The following is a 279-nucleotide window of genomic DNA, read 5'->3' as shown; positions in this document are numbered from 1 at the left end:
GGGCGACGGCGGCTAGACTTACGTCGAAGAATTTCTTGGTGGACGCGATGGTGACCCGGCGCAGCGTGTCCTGGTCTTTCTCGTCCACCATCTTGTCGCCGTACACGCGCTCGGCCTCGTGCAGCCAGAGGCGGACCAGGTCCAGCGGGGTCTTCAGGATCTCCGTTGTGGAGAACAAGATACCCTGCCCCCCCACAGGAGGGTCAGCTGGGAGGCACGCCGGCCGCGCTGTGCCTGAGTGACAGGGGACAGTGGCCACTCCCCCCGGGAGGCGCCACT

General features: G+C 66.3%; 1 protein-coding gene across 1 annotated transcript in view; it reads right to left on the bottom strand.

Moving 5' to 3' along the window:
• DNAH17 (dynein, axonemal, heavy chain 17) overlaps positions 1-279 on the bottom strand; it is a 76,281-nt gene that overhangs the window by 24,184 nt on the left and 51,818 nt on the right.

Source organism: Myotis brandtii, unplaced genomic scaffold (genome assembly GCF_000412655.1).
Source record: "Myotis brandtii unplaced genomic scaffold, ASM41265v1 scaffold825, whole genome shotgun sequence".
Lineage (NCBI taxonomy): Eukaryota > Metazoa > Chordata > Mammalia > Chiroptera > Vespertilionidae > Myotis > Myotis brandtii.
Note: the sequence above shows the minus strand (reverse complement) of the source record. Positions and strands in the feature narration are given on the sequence as shown.